The following is a 13,541-nucleotide window of genomic DNA, read 5'->3' on the forward strand; positions in this document are numbered from 1 at the left end:
AAAGCCTTTTTTTTTTTTTAACATCAAAAGAAGTGTGCCCTTTGTGGTTTTACCCCATGGGTGGAACCACAGTGAGCTGGCACTGCTCCTTCCCTAGCTCCAGGCAGCGCTTGCACTGGAGCAACATGGCAGGACCCTTTGCAAACCAGAAAGGCACCCTGGATTGGGTCATCGTACAAGCAAACGGATGGGGAGAAACCATGCAAACATACCACAAGTTTGCCAAAACCTTTGGCTATGCTGTAACAGCGTTTGGATGTACGTTGGGGCATGCAGGCAGCTTTGGCCAGGCACAAGCCTGCTCAGCTGGGCGCTCGCTCCGACGGCCCATCACTGCCGACATGCGAGTCGCGAAAAAGCTTAAAACCCCTACATGTCTCGGCATGCCACTGAATAAAATTTGTGTATGCATAAAGCCCCCAGATCGACTTTTCCTATAAAAAAGTGACTGTTTCTCAACCAAAACTGCTCTTTCCGGCAGGGAGGGGAGCTGCGGCAGCACATTTCTCCAGGCTGCACCACGAAGCCACAGAGGCTGCTAGGAGCACTGCAGGCAGAACTTAGAGCTCCTCAACAAGAGCACCACTCTTTACCCACAAATAACCCCACTAAAACAGGTCCAATTTCTTGATGCTGCTCTTGCAGCCAGTGCTTCCACGCCCGCAGCTTTCCCAGAGAAAACCACAGCATGAACATGCTCTAGCCCGCACTATGTTTAACACGAGTAGCCTGGTTTCACACATCTGTACAAGCAGTGGGAGCTACCATTTCTTTGCTAAGAGCACATCTTAGGCTGGTACGTGTTAAAGTTAACCAGCGGTGAAGCCCGCTGCTCCAGCTCTCCCAGCAGCTGTCCCAGCCTAAAAGCTGGAGGATGCTGGAGGGCTCCCGCTGCGAAGCAGAGAAGTGGCAGTTGAGATCTGGCCTCCACCGTGCCAGGCACCATGCACGGGGCTAAAAAGAGCCTGTCGCTGTGCTAAAAAGCAGATAATTTAAGTAGAAAGGCAGCTGATAGGACTTCGCTGCTTTGCCGAGGAGCCAGCTAGACAAATGCATCTTGCAGCAGCAAACATCACCCTGCATCGACAAGGTGGAGGGTCCTTTCAAATCAGTCCCAGGCAGGTCCAAGGACAAGGGCTGGGAATAAAGAGGAGCTGCCTGATAAATGGCAACACTTGGCAAGCCTAAAAAAATGTATCTGCTTCCTCTCCTTCAAAAGGTTATGGACCTCTTTCCTACCATTGCCTCCCAGCTCATCATTACATTTACCCTGACTGAAAATATTAGATGCCTCATGTCTTAAACTTGAAGAACATTTTTTCCACTCAGACACAGGAATTTTGCTTACCTTCATCAAGTAGCAGTGCCAAAAGTTGTTCAAGTACAGTATAAATATCAGCCTTTGCCAGTAAACAAGTGCAGATTTTAGCACCAGATCTCACAAGAATAATCACAGAATGGTTTGGGTTGGAAGAGACCTTTAAAGATGGTCCAGTTCAACCCCGCCTGCCATGGGCAGGGACACCTTCCTCTAGACCAGGTTGCCTGGCCTTGGACACTTCCAGGGACAGGGCATCCACAACCTCTCTGGGCAACCTGTTCCAGTGCCTCAAGACCCTCATCATAAAAAATTTCTTCCTTATCTATAACCTTTCTTCAATCTATAACCTACCCTCTTTCAGTCCAAAACCATTGCCCCTTGTCCTGTCACTACAGGTACTGGTAAAAAGTCTTTCTCCATCTTTTTATAAGTCCTCTTTAAGTACTGAAAGGCTGCAGTAAGGTCTCCCTGGAGCCTTCTCTTCTCCAGGCTGAACAACCCCAACTCTCTCAGCCTGTCTTCAGAGGAGAGATGTTCCAGCCCTTTGATCATTTCTGTGGCCCTCCTCTGGACCCACTCCAACAGGTCCCTGTCCTTCCTGTGCTGAGGACCCCAGAGCTGGATGCAGCACTCCAGGTGGGGTCTCACCAGAGCAGAGCAGAGGGGCAGAATCCCCCCCCTCAACCTGCTGGTCATGCTTCTTCTGATGCAGCCCAGGATACGGTTGGCTTTCTGGGCTGCGAGTGCACATTGCCGGGTCATGTCCAGCTTCTCATCCACCAGTACCTCCAAGTCCTTCTCAATCCATTCATCCCCCAGCCTGTATTGACACTGGGGGCTGCCTGACCCAGGTGCAGGAACTTGTGCTTGTCCTTGTTGAACTTCATGAGGTTTGCATGGGCCCGCTCCTCCACAGCCTGTCAAGGTCCCTCTGGATGTGTCATGCCTTCCCTCAGATGTGTCAACTGCACCACTCAGCTCAGTGTCATCTGCAAACTGGCTGAGGGAGCATGCAACCCCCGTCTATGGCATTACTAAGTTAAAATACATGACACCACCTTGCAAGTAAAAGCCCAGCTGGGGAATACCAGCATGGACTGAGCAACCCTGCATGCAGGACTGAAGAACGTATACAGAGCTAAGCTGGGCCGCAATTTCTAGAAACTCCATTTCCATGCTTTATTTATTTGTATTTAACAAACTAAAACCCTAAGTGCCAAACTGAAGGCTCAGTGACAACTCATACTAAACAAATTAGCTACTCAGATCATTAAAACACTTGAGAGCTGCTTTACTTCCTTCTGTTTATGCTCTACTAATCTCTACACTTCTCTCAGTCTGATAAAGTAATAATAAAAAAAAAAATCCATTCCACTTTCGGTTTCTGACCACAGAAAGCATCATGAGTTCACAAGATACAGGGATTTTTTTAAATGAGAAGTATTATTCTCCATATACTTTCAGTAAATAATCCCAGTGAGTCTAGGTATGAAATAGATCTGCAAAATTAAATAGGCAAGAATGTAAACTTAGCATCTCTGCTTCAAAACACTCCCAGCCTCACCTAAGGAGCGACTTGGCTGGAAAGTCATTTATCAAAACAAAGAGGCCAAGTGATGCATGAGTGCCAAAGACGCGGCAAGGAGAGCAGGGAGGGTAATGCCTAAGTCAGTTACGCAAGTGGGGAAGCACAGGGTGAAAGGACAGGAAGACTCTGCGGGACGCATGGCAGCCAGCCTCGGAAAGCTTATAAAGAGCTTTGGCAGGAACTGCCTGCCCCGCTGGTGATGGTGAAGCTGGGCTCCGGCACCACCAGCTGCAGGACCCCACACCCAGCACCCCGAGCAGCAGGGCAAAGCTCTTGGTGGTGTGCTGATGAGCTTTGTGCTTGCTGGGCACATGTGTGGAGCCTGCGGGATGCTAGGGAAAACAACAAAAGGCTTTTGATGCTTTCTCTGCCATCTATTCCGGTTTTTAATGCTGGTTTGGTTTTGGGGTTTTTTTTTCTGGGTTTGCTGCTGAAGTGCCCACAGACAATGAGACTATTGAGCATTTACTACAGCATGAGATTAGGCTGGGTTTCAGTTTCTGCTGAGCCTGCTCATTTCTTCCTTCCACATTCTTACAGGAACAGATGCTAAAATATAAACAGGCAGTCATCAACATAAAAGCAGAAAAAGGAAGATTCTTCATATAACAGCAGTTAAAATTATTCTTTTTCACAGCTTTAGCCAGAACCACTCAATAGCTTGCTCCTCCGTCTAATTACATTATGTTAAAGAGGCAAGGAGCTATTACTTTGTCTTTTCTTTAATAACAAAAAAATCCACATACACACCTCAAAATATGAAAAACCTAACCAACCAACAACAAAACTGGCCAAACTGGCCAGATTAAAAGAAGTCTTCAGAGGAGCTAAATAGAAAAATTACTTTTGTCCCCTCCCATCACACATGACTGTGGTGCTGCCTTCAGACACCAAATTTGATTGCTGCAGCAATTAGTCCAAAATTCAAGGCAAGCTGAAACTGCTGGACACACCAAAGAGCATCCCTGCACTATAACCAGTTCTTCCCCCACAGAGGAAAACCAAGTGGATGAATAACTGTGGTTAATAAAAAGAAGCTAGCCATCCCTGGGCTGCAGCATCAGCAAGGACGAGGCGACAGCAGCCCTCATTAAACACCCAGCCCTCGCGCCACCACTTGAGTCAATGCAGGAGCATCTCTTCCCCGGGTGCTTTGGTACCCAGCGACCACAGCCCAGAGCATCCATCCCCACGGGGCCACGCAGCAGAGACAGAGCCACCAGAGCGTGGACTTTCTTTGGGGAAAAAAAAGGTGGAAAGAAACCCAGATTGTGACTCTGACCAGAGCCCTGCTCCGCCACGTTTCTCTTTTCACCCATAATTACTCCTGTCACGATTACTCGTGCAAAACTGCCTGCATTCTTCCAGAAACTAAATTGCATCCATCAACTTTATGCCTGCTCAGAAAACCCCTAAGTACAGCAAGATGCTCTCCCATGCAGCTCTGCTATTCAGATGCTTTGTCAGCTAGATGGGCTATCTGCAAGCCCTCCAGGCACTTTTTAAAGTACCTTTTACATACAGATATAATATCCATCGTCCACTAATGCTTTTAAAATGCCGGATGCTTCTCATCGGCTGCCCCAGATAGGCAACCCCCCCAACCCCCCCCCGCAAGCCTGTACCTCCCCGGTGCTGCTCCGCCAGCCCACTGCTGAACCTGCAAGCGCCATCTCCTCCAGGCTGGGGGAAAAATATGTTAATACAGGTCAGAAAAACAAGATCATAGAAGACCGAAGCCACTGATCCCCCCACATCAGGTTGCTTCCTTGCTCAGTGCAAATTTTTCCAGAAGGTTGCTAAACCTCTGAGAACTAACACGCTGTTAAGTACAAACATGCAATGTAAACATACAGACAATATATATGTCAGTAGACCTGATGACAAGAAATCACTGATAAAACTTAGGAGGACTTTCAGAGAAATCTTTCCAAATCATCAGCTTCTGGATTTAAGACAAGCGAGGTAGGTTCATAGAGGTAAAAAACAAAGTTCATGGAGTAAAATGGATTTAGCTCACATGGAGAAGAAAGTAAAGGTCCCTGCTGGCAGTTCAGGCCAGAACCAGGCTCTGCAATATCTTACTGACCACAAGCTAGGGGAGTTTCAATCCTGCCTGTAAAGAGCAGAGAAAACAACGCAACTTCCTATTGCCTTTGTCAGCTTATTTGTAAACACTTTAGTATTAAGAACATTTTAATCACCTGTGCATCCCCTGCACAATATCATTAGGTTTTCTTTAAAAAAAAAAAAAAAGAAAAAAGAAGGCAACAAAGTAGGAAATGTCGTAGCATCCTTAACGAAAAAATAATGCGCTCCCGGGCAACTCTCGATGAATGCAGCTGCCCTGTGGTTTCAGCCAGCCGCTGCCTTTCTCGCTTCCCGTCTGCAGTTCTCCTAGCCCTGGCTCAGCAAACCGCCCCAGCACCGCACCGCTCCTCCCTACCTGGAGAGCGAAGCCCCCCGTGAGCTGGCACAGCTGCCGTTGCACAGCGTCCTGGTGGCTCTCCAGCTGAGTTTTGGTGCCGGTTATACCACAGTAACACCACACTGCCGCACTGGCACGAGAGGCTGCCATTATATTACACATCTTTGATGGCTTCAGGTTGCTCTGCTTGCTCATCTGTTTCACCCAGAGCAGCACCCAGACCTCTAAAGCACTCTGGGGATTTAGGCTTTAAAGCCAACCACCTCCCTCGTCGCCAAAACACACGCTCGGGACCGACGGAGGACCTGCACGTTTGCACCATGACATGAATTTACAGGCGCAGAGGGACTTCATGCAGCCACCCGCACAGGACAGACACCCTACGTACTGACTGATGGCAGCGTGACCCCCTGGCACAGGGAGAAGGGCCGGCCACGCGCCGACTGCCCAAGGGGGTGCCAGCCACCCCCCACTCACCCCCTCACCTTGCCCCTTCAGCCGCTCCGGGCTCAGGTGGGGGGTTCCCCAGGCCAGCCCTGCCGCCCCATCCCTCTGGCTGCTCCATCGCAGCCCACGCAAACCAGGAAGCGGAGGTGAGCCGGGAGTTTATTTTTAGATGAGGGTTTTTTTTTTCTTGAATACAAAGCGAAAACACGTACACAAACGACGTGTACACCCTCACTCCGCCCAGCAATGGGTTTTACATTTTACACCCTTCCGACACTCAGAAATTCCTGGGCGATGGTGGAGAACAGACATCACCGTATTATCACCCCATACGTTTCCATTATCCCATTCCTACAAGGGGAAAATAAGAGTCTCTCAAACACTGAATTAAGTCTCTCCACGAAGCAGGCAAAGCCTGAAGAGAGAGCTCAGAGAGGGAATGTGCCCTTAGCACTGCTACGGCATAAAAGTGGGCAGGTGGCTCCACTCTCGGCTTGTGTCCCCCTTTTCCTCCTCCCCTAAAACCATCCAGGCTCAGGACATCCAGGAGCACCGGCAGAAGATGCAGCTCACACCTCCAAAGCTTCGCTGCAGAAGTTTCAGAGAAAGAAGAGCTAGCATGGGATTATTCGTTCGTTCCTTCCCACCAGTTCAAACACAGTTTTGAATCCCTACTAGCCAGGAGTTGGCTGTTGCTTCACTTCTGCAGCTCCTCAGACATCATTACTTATAGTATCTTTGAGTGTTGTGGTTAAACAAGATACGGGATCTCAAGAGACACCCCAAACTTTAGTTTCAGAGATGCAGGCAGGTAGAAAGGTTGAAAGGTTTCCAAGCAGTTGATGGTTTTGCAGTCTACAGCTCCCCAGGCCGAATTTTCAGAGCTAGGAGGAGACCACTTGGCTGGTCACCCATCCGTTGTGGGAGTTTCTGGTACAGCACTTAGTTTCCCTCAAAGTTAAAATAAAGACAAAAGTTGAAAGATTCCCTGCTTTTCCAACATGTGTCTATAAGAAATTTACAGATATTTCTTTAAAAAAAGAGGGGCTCAGCTCAGCATACACATATCTACACCTACAGCAGCAAGACTTCTGCATCAAAGAGAAGAAAATCGTCAAGGAGCAAATACATTTACACAAGACACAGTTTGTGCCCACAGCCTGATGTGGCTATATATTCAGGCTCTAATGGCAAAATTACCTGTTTCAACCTCTGTTCAAAGAGAAACCCCATGCCAGCAGAGGGCCACTTAGATGTGCACATTATTAATATAGAAATGATTGTTCCAGAACTCTGAAAACCCTAATTAATCACAGCACTGGTTTTAGGAGTGATCATTTGCAAATCCCACACTAGCTCTGCACCACCCTGATGTCACTGGTGATGCCTCATCCCAGACAGAAAAATGCCCTCACTACTTGCTGGATACCATACTGCTTAGACAACAAGTGTAAGCTGTCATTTTGATGAAAGCAAACTTGAAAGATAAAACGAAGCCACTCAAAATCATAAGAAGGCATCTGCCTCAGTTTTAGTATCTCACTACCAATTTTTACCTCCAAGACAAGAAAAATTTGGTGGGTACGCCATTGCACAGCAGCTCAGGGATGGACCAGACAGCTTCAAGTGCTACAAAACTTGAAGACACAAGCTTTGCTCCCCAACCTCAATAAAAAGAAGATGTTCATGAACATAAAAAGGTGGAAGCTAAGACAGCTGGGTCACTCCAACCACTCAGTGGTCCTCTACACTAGGATAAAAAGTAGATTCAATGCAGCCTTGCAGATACCTTAATTAATTCAAAAATCTTTTGGAAAGGCTGGCAAATATGTTTGTGTGTTTTAAGAAGCAGAGCTGATGGGAACATCTTTTCCCAGTCCAACCCAACAAACACATGGTAAGACACAGGCTGGCTTTAAGACAGCAGATGACGTTAGCTAACAACCACCCCTTTCTTCACTCTGTCAGCCCTCTTGGACCGTCTCAACCAGCCAGACTGGGTTTTCAAAACAGATCAATGTATCAGGGTGCCCAGAAGGGACCGGGGCAGGTTATGTGCCGACATGTCGTTCAGGCACGCTGCAGACCAGATCCACCCTGACCAAGCAGCTGAACTCATCCTGTCAAAACAGTGTTAAAAGTACACCTTTATCCTCTCCTGGATGGAGCTTGGCCTCTTTCAGGGATGCCAGGATTGGGATGTGAGCAGCACTGCTCTGCTGCCCCAAACCACCTCACCCCATGTGATGCTGGTAGTGGCGTCCTGAATGCATCACCACAGATGGCAAAGCTTTCCACAGCCTCTGCTTACCTTATTGCCAAAAGTTTTTTGTACACTATTAACAAAAAATTAAATCTTTTGTTGTAATTAAGCAAAAAGAAGAGGGTATTGGTGAGAAGAGCCCTGGGCTTTTGCTACGCTGGAGGCATTTCACAAAAATATCGCTGCAAGGCTGCAGGTATTATTAGTCACCTTGTCCGTGCTTTATCCAGTCATGTACAGTGCCCATTCAACACCCTCTGGCAACACACCGTGGTGCCTGGTGCCAAATTTAAGTATCTCCTTGCAAAAAAAACCTGAAAGTTATTTTATGCAGAGCGATGGGGAAGTGCATTTGATAGGTGAAGGGGAAGCCTTATGCTGTGCCCCATACCCTGAAGGAGAGTTGAATTTAAACCTACTTAACTAATGAACCACACTCTGCAAAGAGCAGCGTGCTTACTTCTAGGAAGCATTGCAGAAGCACCACAGTCAGCTACAATTTCTTGTTTCTTTGCTCTGCAGAAGCAGCATCTTCCCCTTCCCGCTGCCCAAAGTTTTGCCAACACCACTTTGCCGATGGGGTGGATTTGAAACTGCAGTGACACCAGCCTTCTGCTCCCTTCCCACACGAGACCACCCGTAGCAAGGCAGCTTCTTCTCAGCTCACCACCGGTGTGGGCACGGAGACCCACCGACATTCAGACCTCAGATTTCCAGCAGCATAGAGCAGCACCAGTGGGCTGAAATGGGCTGCCAGCCCCTGCAAGGGATGCTGGCACAGAACACCCACACCAAACACAGGCGAGTTCCCAAGGGAAAGGCATTTAAATGTCAAGACCTCTCCTTTCCACTCTCCAAAGAAGCCTACAGACTTCTCCAGCAGCCTAATGGGCTGTGTTTATTGCTGCATCCTTCACTTTATAGGTTAACATATACCAGAGCTAGAAATTCTCAGCTAATCAGATTTCCATGCAGACTGACAAATGGCTCCCAATAAGAATATAAAAACCCCATAAAATAAACAGCCCCTATAATCAACTTGCTTGATGTAACACAGTAAGCATGCAGAAAGCTTGTACGCTTTATTAACACATTTGATTGCACTTCACGGCAGCATCCCAGGGGGCTGTTGGCGGTGGGGGGGACCCCAGCCCAGGCCGGCTGCAGGAAGGAACATGTTCTCTACTGGTCTTTGCTATTTGTACTCCACTAACGCTGTGTTATTTTAAAATTAAATTTGTGGCAATTCCTTTACATACCATTAGTGTGCTCACCAAATGCCAAAGCCTAAAACCAGACTGTGAACACAAGGTCACAAAGAAGGTCCTCACTCCACCGCTGGATTACCCCAGGCTGGAAACTTATAGGAAAGTCCTTCCTATCTCCACAGCCAGACCCTAAAACCACGAACTGCCATCGCTGACAGGGTGTGTAAATCATCCTTCCCACGAAGGCCAAGCACATCTCCTTCTTACCCTGCCCCTGCAGCTCCACCACATTTGGTCCCTCCAAACTCCAGATCCTATGCACTTTACCCCAAAACATTTCAGAAAGCTCACTCATCACTGAGAAGAGCTTGAGAAGTTTAATGACATCACTGACATGTATATGGCATCCCTCCTCCTTCCCACCGCAGTGCTCATGGTGACAGCGGGGCACTGCATGCCCTGAAAGCCAAACCACCGAACCCAGCGAGCCAGGAGACGAGGAGATGCTGTACAGAGGCAGGCAGAAAATCACGACCTCCTCCTCTGTGATGGCCCTCAGATGGCCTTAGAAGATGACAAGGATTTCCAGCTAAAACCCTTGTGCTCTCAGAGGTCTGGCACCCGAGCTGCTGAGCGGGTAAAGGGGATGGATGTTGAATCTGCCAAGGTCCCTGATCAGGTGTGAAAGAAAAGCCCTGTGCACATAATACTCTTACTGCAGCTATAAATAGCCCCCTCTGAACCAAAGTTGTACATATTGTATTGACACTCCTGACTTAGTAGGATTTATGAGGTAGCCCAAACCAGCTCTGGCTGCTGCAGGGCAGCCTTGCTGAGCAATTTTCACATCACATGCACACTGTATGGTGCTGCGATTGCGGGGAGCACAGGGATAATCCCATGTTTTTAGTGTCCTGGTCACACTAAGGCAGAAAGAGACTGTGAGAAACTCCTAAAGGGTTGTAATGAGTTTGCATGTGCAGCACAACAGGGAGAAAACTTCCCAGGCTGACCGTTTCAATGTAACAAGCTTATCTCTCAGCTACATTTCAGAAGCTTCTGTTTCTACTACAAATGCTGTTTCTTTCTCCTTTATATTCATCCTTTTTTATAGTGGTAGACTAAGATAAAAAACAATGCTCTAATAAAATATATATTATAGTACCATTTATATAATGTGAAATAATGCAAAATACTAGATTGTTATCCTACTCAAGTTTATCATGTCATCTCACCTCCTGTAAGTAAACTAAACCAGTTCTCCCACTAATGAGTCAGTACTGTATTCAAACAAATGTGTAAGATAAGAATTTAAACATCTCATATATTACTCTATTGGTCCTAAAGAAATCCCACCCTGTTTGAGTTGTTGTCTGTTAACCTCAGATGCTGACCTGAGTACTGTTAACCACATAATCTTTTACTGTATCATTTCCACCACACCACCTTTGCCTTCGTGGTGTTCCACAGCCTGCCGGTGGTGCTGGGAATCAGGTCCAGGTTGTGCCTTGACCCTTGGAGCACGTACAAGATATACCCCCTGCCCTTGTCCCGAGGCTGGGATGCGCTGCTGAGCCCGTGCCTGCCTTCCCAGGCACAACGGCAGGATTCCTTCACCCGGCCCTGTCCCACGGTCCATCATTTGCCTTCCAGAAATGAGCCCCCATTGCTTCCATCGCCTGATAAAATACTCCAAAACCTGTCCACTCATTTGCTGTGGAGAAAACCAATATTGCCACTTCCACCCCCAAAATCTAAAAGTACCAAGGACTATCTATACCAGAAGTGAGCAACTACCCCACTTTGCCCTACCGTTGCAAGGGTTGAGCATCACCTGGCTGAAAACATCACCCTGGCACCTTGGGGCCTAAACCACAGACCAGGAGGCAGCAAGACTTTATGTTGTACAGATGCAGAACAAAAAGATGTCTTCTGGTACCTTATCACGCCATCCCCATCATCACTACCGCACAGGCAACAATCCTGAGCAAGGAATGAAGAAGGACAGTTTCATATTGCGCATTCCCTACCAACCCCAGCTTCCTTCAGCTCCTGCATGACCATAAGCAACACAGAAACCACACAGGACAACTGTAAATGCTCACCCATGTACTAAGTATTGCAGGTCACTGACCCAACTTGCTCAGGACGAGCTCTCAAGCATGCCTGTGGCTCTTGGCACACTGTGTCTCCGAGGCTTAGGGATGCAGTCTCTCTGTGCAGCACTTCTGTGTTTATCTGGGATGAGGTTTGACTATTGGGAGCACTGGAAATTCGTAACACAGGAAGAAGAAATAATAAAGTTGACCTCAAGCTGGTTCAATACACTCATTCTGAAACTAAAGCAGCTAAAACATGATGCATCATTTTTTCCTACCACAGTCTTAACTGTTATGGAAAATGCAGTAATGAAGAAAGGGGATGGCTCTCGTGAGCTAACCTGTCTGCACCCCATCTGCTTCTTCAGTACGTACTGCATGCCACGGCAATGATATACATAGTGTTTGCATGACTAAGAACCCCAGGCAGAAGTGATTGTAAAGAGACATGTAGGTTAAAATTTCATTAAAGAAATGGCTATAATACAATCACAAGTCACTCAATGCACTGGAGGCTGAATGTTGCTAAGGAAAATTATGAGCCTCCCCCTGCAAATATCCTTATCTACCCGCAACAGAGAAAGAGCCAGCAGTTTAACATCATCTTTATTCGGCACATGTACTAGACCAGATTAAGGTGATCATTAAATAGTTTAAAACAAAGAAGCTAGCAAAATTTAATAAGCCTCAACAAACCAAGTGAAACAGGGCTAAGAGGCTCTACCAGCTATGCCTTGCACTTAGTCCCCTCTTAGGAAACCTTCTGCAGGAGATGGAAGGACAATCTGCTCCCCAAGAGCTTCCATACAGGATGGATGACAGACAGGTGGCTCCTTCTGCAAAACCCATTTTCTTTATTCTGCATGAGTAGATAATTCAGCTCAAGGGGAAGGGGCAGGGGGAGAAGGGGGGGTAAGGAAAATGCTTGAATGTTAGGATAGGCAAACTACTGAGCTAGAAAAATCTAGATTAAATTAAGCATTCCTGCAAATCTGTAATAAAGAAACAAATGGCTTCCATCTGGAAGCTCAGCAAATTAACTTGGATCCTGGTTAAGAAAATGGCACCAGAGCCTGATTCTAGAAATGTAAATATCCAGTGTGTATTTGCAATCCAATCACAGGCTAAAAATATAAGACAACTCAGAGTGGAAATCTGATTTTGTCTCTACCCTTTTAATGGGAAATAAAACAATTCCTCACTGCAGATACAGCAATCTGGATTCATTCTTCCTGCTTGGAGAGATTCTGCAAGATGTCTTTGCACCATGAAAGTCTTTCAGCTGCTTCTGATTGCAAGGCCACAGCTCATTTGTTGGGGGCCTGACTTTATTCCATCTCCTCTCCTGTCTCGTGCCCCCAGCTGCTCCACTGTACTGTCCTTAGCTCTCCCTTTACTTACATCACTTTATTTGGTCCTTATTATTAAGAGTATTCTAGTTCCTTGTTCCCCGAGAGGTTTATCTTTGGCCTTCCAGTAAGAGATGAAGTGCTCTCGCTCTCAGTGTGCAGATGGAGAACTCGACCACAGGCATGATCAAGGCTCAGGACTAAATTTAGCCTAGAAGAGGATCATCTCTCTGCCAGTGGAACAAGTAGACTAGGAAGGCAATCTGGAGCAGGACCTTGTTTTAGATGCTCCCTGGTGGTGCCTACCTCCCTCTCGGTTACAGAGAGAGCCTGGGGAGACCAGGCTTAGCCTCTGAGCATCATCCCTGGGGACTTTCTTTAGATGCTACAAAAGGAAGGAAAAGCCATTACAAGTTAATGTTATCCATATGGTTCAAGAACTGACACGCAAGGGAAGCTTTAGGGTGCTCCACCACCAGAAGGCATTCATGGAAAAAGGACATTTCTCCATGGCTGAGAAATGGCCTTCTGTGATCACAGCAGGCACAGCTGAGGGTTTTAAACTAAAAAAAACCAAAAAAACCCAAAAAAACCCCAAACCAAACCACAACTTCTAGAGAGAGGATAATCAGGAAAATCAGTTAATTCCCACATCTGGTTTTAATAAACAGACAGGTGGATTGGTAAACGTGGACAAAAAAGCACACAGTATCATCCAAACTTAGGAGAATGAAGAGCACATTAACATCAATAGCAGCATAGGATGTTAGATAATAAGCCAGAAATTCACAGATGATGAATAAGAAACAAGATCAAGCATTAACATACTGACACTGGG

The 13,541-nt window shown here is 46.9% G+C and overlaps 1 protein-coding gene across 2 annotated transcripts in view; it reads right to left on the reverse strand.

Moving 5' to 3' along the window:
* The window catches only part of HPCAL1 (hippocalcin-like 1), a 50,136-nt gene that overhangs the window by 20,103 nt on the left and 16,492 nt on the right, over positions 1-13,541 (reverse strand). Inside the window, exon 1 of one of the 2 annotated variants that reach the window (XM_010566680.1) lies at positions 5,823-5,890. The exons of the other annotated variant lie outside the window; for it this stretch is intronic. The gene's annotated coding sequence lies outside the window, so the exon portion shown is untranslated. Of the gene's footprint in view, positions 1-5,822; positions 5,891-13,541 lie in introns of those variants that run through there. 2 annotated transcript variants of the gene reach the window in all.

This window comes from Haliaeetus leucocephalus, unplaced genomic scaffold, assembly GCF_000737465.1.
Source record: "Haliaeetus leucocephalus isolate CR32 unplaced genomic scaffold, Haliaeetus_leucocephalus-4.0 Scaffold217, whole genome shotgun sequence".
Lineage (NCBI taxonomy): Eukaryota > Metazoa > Chordata > Aves > Accipitriformes > Accipitridae > Haliaeetus > Haliaeetus leucocephalus.